The following is an 11674-nucleotide window of genomic DNA, read 5'->3' as shown; positions in this document are numbered from 1 at the left end:
TACTGGCAATTCATCATCTGTAACAGAAACTGGTATGGGCAAGAAAGTAGGAACACACATTAAGTCTGCCAGCAGGAACCTAGAAGCATTTTAACATTGAGAGATAGCACAAATCTGAAGTACAATTGAGAGAAGCAGTTGTTATGTTACATAGTTGAACTGTTCCTCCTAAGAGACTAAAAAGAGGTAGTAAGTAGTTTATTCCGTGGAAACACACAAACTGAGCCGCAGCTCCAGTAAAGCACCGAGTTACCCTTATTTCCCAGAGTTAAAAAACCCCAAACAAAGAGACAAAGAGAAAATTTATCTTTAGGGGACCTGAAGGTCTCTTCTATTCCCCCTTTTTGTTTATAAAGAGCATTTTTGAGGGTGAGATGTGTATGTTTAACAATACCTTGTTTTTGTGGGTTAAGGTACATCTGTGGTTAGAGTTATTTTAATTTTAGTGAGGAATTGGTTCTTACCAATTTTAGTTTTTAAAGAAAAATTAAGACTTTATAATGCAGTACAATCTTTAACAGTTGCTTAACCATAATTGTATAAACCCCTATTTTTAATAAAACTTAAGAGACACAAAGTTAAGAATGAATTGGTGTTTTTAAGAAAACTTTGTTATTTTACCATATAGATTAAACTTTGGCTTATATCAACACATTAGTATTTCACCTTAGGAAAAACCTTAAATAGCTTTAGCTGTTTTACATACACACAACCAACTTAGTTACACACAGACTTGTTGAAACTTGCCCTTTGTTACACACAGACTTTCTTATCCAGAAACATTTTCTTTTCCTTTTTATTAAATATATTTCCAAACCCAGAACCTTTTATTTTCTCTTTTCTATTTGTTGACCCCTTTTTGTTCACATTCTGAAACAACTCTTATGAAATTTTTGAATTCAGATACTCTAATTGAAACACAGTTGAAACTTTTGGGACCCTTTGTATACAGAATTCCACTTGTTAGGACATAACTCTTAGTAACCTTGTTTTTAGTTTAGTGATGACACAAAGCAATTTTAAACCCTTTTATTTACCATCCTATGAGAACACCAATAAGGTTAAGTATGATACCCGATGGAATTAAAGGGGTTAAGAGTACCTGATGTTATTTAACAATTAGCATTTTAACTTTGTAAATTAGCCAGACATCTCTACAAACACATTTGAGTAATCCCATACATGTTAACTCCAATTTATTTATTTTATAAAACCAAGATATCAGACAAGTGTCCTGAACAGGATCAGCTGCCTCTTTCCTGTTAAAGAAAAGTCCTAGAAGCAATTGATATTAGACATTGTTTAACATTAACATTTCATTAGTTTGACCACCTGGAGACTTGTAAGTTATTATTAAAGACATTTCACTATTATTAGTTTACTCAATTTGAATTGAACCCTTTTAAATCACATGAATAAAAGTATTTGGATCCATTTTTAAATTTTAATTTAAGAGCTCTCAGTTTTGACGCAGACAAAACATGACATTAGACAGCACAACATAACATATAACACAAAATTAAAGGCCTTGTAACTTTATAGGTAAATGTTCATTGCAATGAAACAGCTGTTCAAAAACTTCAGTTGAATAAAAAAATAGAACTGATCAAAAATAAAATCATTAACCTAGGTATGTAGGATTAAAATTATGAGCTCAAAAATACAGCATTAAAGAAAAAACAAAACAAAACAAGAATCCTGAAGAATAAGTCAGTTTTATGCAGCGGCCCAGGAATTTAAAACGGACACTTTTTTTTTTTTTTTTCTTCTTTTCTTCTTATCTTTAGGTTACCCCCCTTTTCTCCTTGAGACGCTGTAGTTACATTCCATTGTGGCAGGGGGAGGGAGGATCACCTAGGACTTTTTAACCCTTTTTTTTCTGGTTGAGAAATCAGGTTAGGTTTGAATGCAGAAAACCACAAAACATTATTTTTTACTACTTTCAAGGAATGGAGCTGCTGAGCTCTCTGCCTAGGGGGACCCTCCCCTAAACTGATTTCCCTCTTTCTAACAAGTTGTTCCTTACACCCACTTTTATTTTTATTTTTGTTTGTCCCTGATCTTATTGACGCCCTTTTTGATGTTTTAGACCTTTTCTCTTATATTTTCTCCAAAACCTGACTGCCCTCAGTCAGAGGCTCCACAAAAGAGTGTTTTTTAACTATTGCCCACAGGTCTCGAGTCTTCACCGGTGTCAATGTCCGTGATTCCCCAACAACTCCCTAAGAGGCTGCTACATTCCAGTCCCAGACAGTTCTGTTCCTATGATTAAATCTTACAGCACTAAGAGCTCCAAGCACACAAACAAGCCACACAACAAACACAAAAATAACACACCACACACACAGTTTGGTACCACTTCATAAATTGAAACTAACTAATTTTACCGGGCAACGAACCTGCCTTCTGTGAACTTTTACCGGGCTTAAAGCCTATTAATTTTTTCTCTGTTACCGGGCTTAAAGCCTATTAATATTTCTCTGTTACCGGGCTCAAAGCCTATTAATATTTCTCTGCTACCGGGCTTAAAGCCTATTAATATTTCTCTGCGACCGGGCTTAAAGCCTATCAATATTTCTCTGCGACCGGGCTTAAAGCCTATCAATATTTCTCTGCGACCGGGCTTAAAGCCTATCAATATTTCTCTGCGACCGGGCTTAAAGCCTATTAATATTTCTCTGCGACCGGGCTTAAAGCCTATTAATATTTCTCTGCGACCGGGCTTAAAGCCTATTAATATTTCTCTGCGACCGGGCTTAAAGCCTATTAATATTTCTCTGCGACCGGGCTTAAAGCCTATTAATATTTCTCTGCGACCGGGCTTAAAGCCTATTAATATTTCTCTGCGACCGGGCTTAAAGCCTATTAATATTTCTCTGCGACCGGGCTTAAAGCCTATTAATATTTCTCTGCGACCGGGCTTAAAGCCTATAATATTTCTCTGCGACCGGGCTTAAAGCCTATAATATTTCTCTGCGACCGGGCTTAAAGCCTATTAATATTTCTCTGCGACCGGGCTTAAAGCCTATTAATATTTCTCTGCTACCGGGCTTAAAGCCTATTAATTTTTCTCTGTTACCGGGCTTTCTAGCCTTACTTACTTTATTACTTTATTGCTTTATTATTTTATTACTTATTACTTACCACTTAACTTACCCTTGTCTGTGAAAATTTATTGCTCTTTGGCTCCCGGGTTTCGGCACCACTTGTTACGCTCCCTGCCCGCAGAGAGACACGACACCTGGTTCTTTTCTGCCCTTTTATTGCGCGCACCCCCATCCTCCCAGTTCTTCCTTTGTTCTCTCTTTGAGGAACTTACACTCCAATATATACAGTACTTGTAACCAATCAGCATTTTCGCACGAGGGGAGAGCATAACAGATACAGGCAGCAAAGGCAGGCATATAGTGGACCTGTACTGTCCATCAGGGAGCTTAGCCAATCCCTGGAACTTCCTCAAAATAATGTCAGTTGTTTGTGCAAAAGTTAACTGCTCTGGCTCACTGCCAGGTGCCATCTTAGCCTTGCCACACCTAGGGCCAGGGGTCCGGCCGAAACCCCGACACTACAATACTTTGCCAAAGAAATAAAAGCAAGAATAAACAACTGGGATAGATTCAAACTAAAAAGCTTTCTCTCAGCAAAGGAAACTATCAGAAATGTGAAGAGAGAGCCTACAGAGTGGGAGAATATCTTTGCCAACCATACCTCAGATAGAGCGCTAATTTCCAGAATCTATAAAGAACTCAAAAAACTCTACACGAAGAATACAAATAATCCAATCAACAAATGGGCTAAGGAAATGAACAGACACTTCACAGAAGAAGATGTACAAGTAATCACCAGATATATGAAAAAATGTTCAACATCCCTAGTAATAAGGGAAATGCAAATCAAAACTACCCTAAGATTTCATCTCACCCCAATTAGAATGGCGATTATCAAGAATACAAGCAACAATAGGTGTTGGCGAGGATGTGGTGAAAAAGGAACACTCATACATTGCTGGTGGGGTTGCAAATTAGTGCAACCACTCTGGAAAGCAGTGTGGAGATTCCTCAGAAAGCTTGGAATGGAAACACCATTTGACCCAGCTATCCCACTCCTTGGCCTATACCCAAAGGACTTAAAATCAGCATACTACAGAGATACAGCCACATCAATGTTCATTGCTGCTCAATTCACCATAGTCAGATTGTGGAACCAACCTAGATGCCCTTCAGTTGATGAATGGATAAAGAAACTGTGGCATATTTATACAATGGAATATTACTCCGCAATGAAGAATGACAAAATTATGGCATTTGTAGGCAAATGGTCGAAATTGGAGAATATCATGCTAAGTGAGATAAGCCAATCTCAAAAAACTAAAGGATGAATGATCTCGCTGATAAGCGGATGAGGACATATAATGGGGGGTGGGACGGGCTAGCATTAGGTTTAGGGTTAGGTTTAGAGTTAGGCTAAGGAGAGCAGTAAGAATGAAGGAAAGAAGGACTGTGTAGAGGGAAAAGAGGGGTGGGAGGGGTGGGGGGGAGGGGAAAAATATAATAAACATCATTACCCTATGTAAACGTAAAAAAAAATAAATAAAAAAAAAAAAAAAAAAGAAATACCTGAAGGGATTCTTCCACTCTCTTCTTGGTGCCCCTCACTGAACTCTTTTGATCTATCTTCTACTTGCTACTCCTGTTGTCTGATGAGCACTATCCTGTTCTATTCTGTTACATTTCCTTATTACTTCCTAAAAATTCATGAGAACATGTGATGTTTGTTCTTCTATATCAGATATATTTCACTTAACATAATGAAAGTCTTTGGAAATTTTTTTTATGGTAAGGTTTACTTAACAAAATTTACCATTTTAATGCTTTTTAAGAGTACAGATAAGAGGCAGTAAGTACATTCATACTATTTTGAAAACAATCACCATCTATCTCCAGCACTTTCTCTTCTTCTCAAACTATCCCTCCCTGTGAGCTATCTCTGACCATCTTCCTCTGCCCTGACCATTGCCTGTCTATTCTCCCTCTCTTTAAGTTTCTACTTTTGGTTCCCTCTTCTACATTAGAGTGTAAGAGCATTCGTTCATTTAAAAAATTATTGGAGCACACAATACCTTTATTTTATTTATTTTTATATAAAGCTGAGGATGGAACTCGGTGCCTCACAATGATAGGCAAGCACTCAACAACTGGACGACTATGTCAGTACCAGCATTGATTCTTCTGTGACTGAGAGTTCACTTGCAATAATGTCCTCAAGGCTTATGAAGTATTCCCTCAGGCATTTAATTTTTTGTTCCAGATTAAATAATATTCAATGGGATGCCCATGCCATGTTTATTTTATATAAATGTATAATGATTATACATACAAATACATACATGTAAATTTATATGCTTTTTGATACTGGGTTGTTTCCACCATGGCCCATCCTTAATAATACTAATATGAGTACTGGTATATATATGATAACTTGTGTCCCTGATTTCAATACTTTTCAGCAGATAAATAAAAATAAAGGTGTTGGATCAGGTATATAGTTCATGACAATAAATATTGGCATATTTATTGTCAAAATATAGTTGATTGAAGCAATTACTATGAAGTGCTGTATACCCTCATTATATTTCAAAATGGCTATTCTAGACAATGAAGGTGAAATCCACCTTATATAAATCACATGCTGAAATCGAGCAGATATTTTGGGCCCTTGTGTTATCACAAAAAGCTTCAGGATTGATATTTCTATGATATTCACATATCTCAAAGTAAACAAATTGATCCAAACATGCATACATCCACATTCACTTGACCCAGAGAGCCAATATCCTATGCCATGTTTCATTGTTTAGAGACTAGTGTATCAGCATGTTAGGAAAACTTATCCACCATCAGTAGTTAAATATGTGCTATTTTCCCAAAAAAAGATTTCAAGAAGTTAATTTGTTTTCCAGTAAATATTAGCAGGAAAGGACAGCCATTGGTCACAATCACCTGAATTTAACATCAGTGTCCTTTCCACATACTTCTTGAGGAGAAGTTGCAATGCAAACAGTACATAAGCATAAAGAAACTCATGAGCAGAAGGATGGTCCAGATGGCCTTTGGTACAGAGGATGCTTTTGGAAACAGACTGGTGCTCTGAAGGTTTTGGATGTGCATTTTATGCCCAAATAATACAGCCACAATGTATGCACATGAGAGGACCATGGTTTCTATAAGAAACATGTCCCAGAGTAAACCTAATACAAAAAATAAATTATTAGAAAGTAACTTACTTGTAAAATCATGCAAGAGTCAGCATTAAATATAAGATCATGTAAGGTCATATTAAAGTGGAGGTAGAAGAGTATAAGAAGGGAACACTCAAGGACATGTACAAGATCCCCACAAACAGGATGAAACAGAGGTTCTGATGAGGAGAATTATGTTTGAACTTTGCCAAGCAGAAGCTGGCAAAGTTCTGGGGCTGTAGGTAATGGCCTGCAGGGCATCAGCAGGTAGGTGACACAAATGAAAAACTTTCCAAAAATCTGTACAAGTATATGAATGATTTACATTTGATGTCTTTCCTAAAGTCCTGAGACACAGAAAATTTGTACAGGTATACCACAAAATTATCAGCATCCCTTAGGGCCTAGTGACCAAAGATCAGGTTGATGAGTTTGAGCCTGTGCTGGAGAATAAATGTGAAGAGACAGAAGAAGGATGGTGTTGGCTGAGATACCAAGGCTGACTTCAGAGAAAAGTGCATTTCTTATGCAAGTAAAATTATGTAGTTGGTCTTTTGCATCTTTTGAGCAAGGACTCTCATATATCTCTGGAAAAAATAAAGATGAACTCTTTATTTCAAATAGTATCAACTTCATGAATCACAGATTATACTATAACCATCAGGAAATATGGATTCACCCAACACACCCTATTTCCACTTCAGTGCTCAAGTCTCTCTGACATTCTCTATATGTCATTACCTATTATTACTAAATCATGTCTGGATTACATAATAATTGTTGGGCTCCCACTGTTCACCAGCTTTCTTATCCATTCAGAATTACCATAAATTATTGAGATCAGTTCTTGATTATAATTTCATCTTGAAGTTTTCTGGGGTAGTATCTTACTTGTTTTTCATCTTTCTTCTCTCTTTTTTAATTTTTTGGGGTGTTTTTGTACATGGATGCAATATCTTTATTTTATTTATTTATGTGGTGCTGAGGATTGAACCCAGTGCCTCAAGTATGTGAGGCAAGGACTCGACTACTTGATGAAGTCTCACGTATATTTTGGAATTTCAACAATCTGATGAATTAAATTGGGAAGATTCCATAATAGTGGGGAATTCTAACTCCAAGAAATAAATATCAATGGAGTAATTGTGTACATAATTATATTATTTCAGTGCTGCCTTTATTCTGGTTTATTTTCAGAGTTAATAATTTTAATACATCAGTTGAACCAACATTGAGAGGTACACACTCTAGGACACATTGTTTGAATTTCCATCTGTGGTCTTCCATGGGGTTCAATTGTGACCCTGAGCAGTCTATGAGGCTAAATTCTGATCATCATCTATAAAATGCAGGCAGTTCCATTACCTGTGTTCTAGAGGTATTATATGTAAAAGAGGTTGAAATACTAAATATGGAAGCATTTATGACCTATAATAACCTCAGGAAATATGGGTCATTATGTTTTAATTATGCATTGCATCAGACAGGTACCTTCAGAGGTTTTGCCTTAAAAAAGTTCCATAATACTAGAACATTTTAGCAATATGTGTACCAAGACCTTTGGTGGATTTTATGATTGTCTATGGATCCCACCATCCATCTTACATACCTGTTATTATCATCACCACAATAACTGTCCTAAATGAGCCAAAATCAATTATCAAATATTAGTAAGACATATTGTAATGTTTTTTATTATGTTATCTGGAATTGGAGTGGTAATTAAAGTTATAGGTAAAATAGATTCAGAATCATTGTATTATAAGTTTTTCAATAAAGAAAAATCATTTTACTCAAGTCTGAAAGATGGACCTTCAAAAGAAATCTTATTTTCATCTCATGAAGTAAACAATTTTTCTATTCAGAATCCCATGAACCTAATACAGAAATTTAATATTTTATTTTATATACACATCACATTTGTGTTTTAATTCAAATGTCTAAAATAGTGTGTATGTACTTTAAACTCTTTGCAGCCACAAATTAAATTAAAATTAAAATTAAATTAATCAATCAACAGAAAATCATATTTGATACTAATTCATTTCCATCTCTTTAGATCATGTAGATCTACATGGCATGATATGGAAAGAAATGAGAAAACTTACATATTCATGAGCATGGGATACCATTTAAAAATTCATGGTGATGTAAATACTTGATTACACAATGGACTGTTGTTTTTTTTTTTCATTTTTAATCCAAAGCTACTATTTTTATTGAAATATGGATTCCCATATTAAAATTTAACACATGTAATCAGTGTGTAGTGATCAAAGTAGGGTAATTTTCTTCTTTTCAAATATTATCATTTATTCCCAATTAATCAAAAGTTTATTCAATGAAAGGATGTATAAAAACTTACAAGTCTGAGAACTCAACTATAAATACAATAGGATGATGAGATATTCAGTTTTTAACATGTATATACAGTATAGCTATTGACTATTCTCCCTCATACTTCCCCTTTGGTTTTTACTTCTGGTTCCTATTTTGTCCTGTGAGACCACTCATTCTCTTTTGGCCTATGGGAAGATTAATGGGTAACTTATACTGCTTTCAGACCAGTGGAGAAATTTCAATGTTAGGAGAAAAAAAAAAAAAAAAACCTAAAAATCCAAGAATATACATCAAAATCAAGTTTTTCTCCAAATGGAAAATTCAATTTTGTCCTGATTTCTCTTTGCCATTTTAGGTACTTCAGTGAATGTTGCCGGTGAAGTATTAGCACTGACTTTCAATAAAGTTACTGCTCACACCTGCCCTGTAAGATGCGTATTCCAATAGCCTTTTCCCTGCAGTATACACATTGATTTAAAAGCAACTGCTTGGTACTGAACAAATTTCCCACTGGCAACTGCTAGAAAATGGCATGTGATTTTCTATTCAGAAAGACAATCGATAATACTTACAAATCTGACTTTTAACAAATCTGCCAGACACTAAAATACAGCATTTTGTTGTTCAACTTGGAAAGAAGTCAGCACGTAGCTAAGGCAGGTGCATTAGTTCACCTGTTATAGCAAGTATTCACATTTTCTCTTACAGACACACGATGTCACTGCTTGTTATGTTTTATCCAAAAATTAAAATTGCCATCACATTATTACTTTTTCTGTTTTGTTGAAGCAGATTTCTTACTAGTGATTTCTCTTAACTGGACATAATCTCAAAGGGTGCATTCTGAAACAAGACACCTGGAGGATAAATACTAAAAATGTTTTCTTGGGTTTAACGTTTCCCCACACTTTCTTGGTTTTGCATAGTACAGAGCCTAGCTTTCTATTTAAGAAGCGTGTTGTATTTTCTGACATTGTTTTCCTGAGAAGGAAGACTCATTACCCAGGGAAAGTCATAATTTTAGTTTACCAAATTATATTCTCATTGTTTTGTTTTCTTACAAACCCTTCATTACTTCCGTGTATGATTTAAAACAATCCAAAACTTCTCAAAATCTATTTAAATTTATAAGTACTACTGACCATTATCTTTCCAATATCCCCTGACTTAAAGTAAATATATTCCAGGTTTATAATGCACAAAACCTTTCCAGAGGTGGGGCTGGGATGTGTAGACGAGGAAGAAGAGGAAGAGGAACAGGGACCTGTGTGTGTCAGAGTCTGAACTGTGAAGAACCACAGTTCTGGGCTGGGGGAAGGGAAGGAAGAGAGTTTGTAAAAATGACAGTTTCTAAAAAGACAAGCAACATTCAGTCTAGTAACACGGTTTCCTGTTACTTTTAATGGAAGCTAACACTGGGTGGTCAGGTTCCCCTATTTCTGAGTCCCCACTGCCCAGCAGAATGGACAAACACGTTTGCCTCATCTAGGGCAAACACGTCCGACTTCTGGTTTTGGCATGAGCATTTGAGGACCTCTTTGGGAGTTGAGAACGTTTTGTCACACAAGTTTTCCTTGTAGGGTTAGTTGGTTTGCACCAACATGTTGTCCATCTGACTTCCTTCCTCAAATGTGCAGAGTTCCAGAGTCTGTTTGCCCACCATGGTGTAGGTGCCCGATGCTCTGGTTGAGGCACACATGCCAGGCAGCCTGGTTGGCCCAGCAAAAGCTCTTGTCACAAGTGCTACACTTGAAAGGCTTCCCGGTGTTTATGTACATATGCTTCCTCCAGTGGCTTTTCTGGATGAATTTGCATGCATATATGGTGCACTCGTACTTCTGCCTCTTCACCTCCCTCTCCTGGTCGGCCTGCTCCAGGTTGTGTATGTCAGCGATTTCTGAGGGGAGGCGGGGTTTCCGACTGCTGCTGCCCATCTGTGATCAGGGAATTTGAGATGTGCTGCAGCTCACTGTCACTGATCATGCCCGCTTCAGGCACTTCCTTGGCGTTTTTCCCAAGGTCAACTGCATTGCTGCAGAGCGACAAGGGGACGCGGCTTTCCCCCTGCTGGCTGGATGCGAAGCGCACTCCCATGTGAATCTGGAGGTGCTCTCGCAGGCTGCTCCGCAGGGTGAAGTGCCACCCACAGAGGTGGCAGGTATAGTACTTTGGGAAGCTTGCTTTCCTCTTCATGATGCTCGGCTTGTCGTGGGCAATGCTGAGGGAAGCAAGCTGCTTGTGGGAGGAAGCGGCTTCCAGATGGGTCTCCTCCCAGGGAGGAGGGGGAGGGATAGGAGTGGAGAAGAGTTCTGGAGACAGTGAGGTCTGCAGAGGGTCCGAGGGAGTCATGTTTGTCCGATTCACCTGGGCCAGATTGGATGTCAGCTGAGACAGCTGTGAAGCCTCAGGCGCCTGTTCCTGGCTTATCCTTGAGGTCGGTGGTCTTGGTTCTCACCCGTTTCTCTCAGCTGGTGATCTGCGGTCTGAATGCCATACAATGAAGAGGTCAGTGGAAAGACTTGGTCAGGATGAGAAAAGGTGTCTTGGCTGGCGAGGCTGGATCAGTGGGTACACGTGCAGAAACGTGTTCCACTGCTCTAAGGGAACAAGATCGATCAACTGAGGCACCATCTTTCCAGTGTACATCAAATGCAAAAGAAACCTGAAGATGGCAGGCTGTATGGCAGTTGGTTTCAAACGGACACACTCGCTGGTCTGATGAACAAACAACATCTTAAAGTAATTGGAGAATGATGCAAGAACTGATCCGTGTGCCTTGAAGTGCACATCGCCGATTGCAACCTGTAGTCACACAGGAAACCAAACTCTCGCTGAGCGTTTAACTGTTGCAGTAGAAAAAGTCCAGGGTTGGTCAAATCCATTTTTTAAATATCTGTCGCCGGCACTGCTGCTGCTGCCGGGGATGTGGAGGAGGCTTCGCTGGGCACCTTCGGCCATGCAGTCCTCTCAGCCTCAGCCGCCTCTTCACCTCGCTGCTGCTGCTGCTAGAGCCGTGGTCAGTGTCTGCAGTGGGGCGGCGGCGGCGGCAGCGGAGCTATTCCTCTCAAATATTATCATTTTTATGTTGAAACCTGC

At 38.1% G+C, this 11674-nt stretch overlaps 1 pseudogene; it reads right to left on the bottom strand.

Annotated features, from left to right (window-relative positions):
* Positions 1–9947: 9947 nt before the first annotated feature.
* LOC124967189 (zinc finger and BTB domain-containing protein 2-like) lies at positions 9948–11460 on the bottom strand (annotated as a pseudogene).
* Between the last annotated feature and the right edge of the window lie 214 nt (positions 11461–11674).

The sequence above is a fragment of the Sciurus carolinensis genome, chromosome 16 (genome assembly GCF_902686445.1).
Source record: "Sciurus carolinensis chromosome 16, mSciCar1.2, whole genome shotgun sequence".
Lineage (NCBI taxonomy): Eukaryota > Metazoa > Chordata > Mammalia > Rodentia > Sciuridae > Sciurus > Sciurus carolinensis.
This window is presented reverse-complemented; position numbering and strand designations above follow the sequence as displayed.